Genomic DNA, 841 nt, shown 5'->3' on the forward strand with positions numbered 1-841 from the left:
TTGGGCTTCTCTCTTGCCTGCGCTGCGAGAGAAGAGCCGTTGCGAATACGACGAATCGCCGTTTTTCGGATATACGCGACCGGTCGGTCTCCCTCTCGCCTGCCTGCCTGCCTGCCTGCTGTTGCTGCTGCTGCTGCTGGCTCTTTCCTGCCTTCCCCCTTTCCGCTCTTTCCCCGCCGGTTTTCCCAACTCCCTTCTTTCACGATGCTCCCTATGCTTTCGCCTCCCCCGATCGACGGCTGTCGCGTTGCAGCCCGCTCTCCTGAATTCCGTTGCCGATCCCGCTACCCACCCTCTTTTTTCCCTGTATCCCCGAATCATCGATGGCTTTCTTTCCGTTCTATTCTTTCTATTCTTTCGTCTCTCGATCATTCTTTTCAACGATCCTCGTGCTCCTCGCGTTTACGGATCGCCGCGTTTCGTCGCACTTTGTTATCGACCGATGACGATCGGCGTCGCCAGCTTGCGTTCATTTCTACCAATGTGGATTAACTTCAATCTCGGCTTAATTTACTTTTCATATGTAATTCTTAGAATTCTTAAAACTATGGAAATGGATAAAAAGTAAGTTAAATCGAGATTAGACTGAATCTACAGGGTGGTGCGCGAAATGTCATATCGGCAATTTAATTTTCAAATTTTAGTCATTAATTCGATAATTTTGTGCCAAATTTTCTTAAAAAGAAATATTATATATGAAATTATTCATTTTAATCTTAACGAGCAAATAATTAAAAATATACAATTTTTTTTACCAAGCTTCAAATAAAAATTGTGTGGTGTAAAAAACAATCGTCAATTACGACGTTCTCCTTTATACCATTTAAAAAAATGTTTTTTT

Source organism: Trachymyrmex cornetzi, unplaced genomic scaffold (assembly GCF_001594075.2).
Source record: "Trachymyrmex cornetzi isolate Tcor2-1 unplaced genomic scaffold, Tcor1.1 scaffold57, whole genome shotgun sequence".
NCBI classification, from domain to species: Eukaryota; Metazoa; Arthropoda; class Insecta; order Hymenoptera; family Formicidae; genus Trachymyrmex; species Trachymyrmex cornetzi.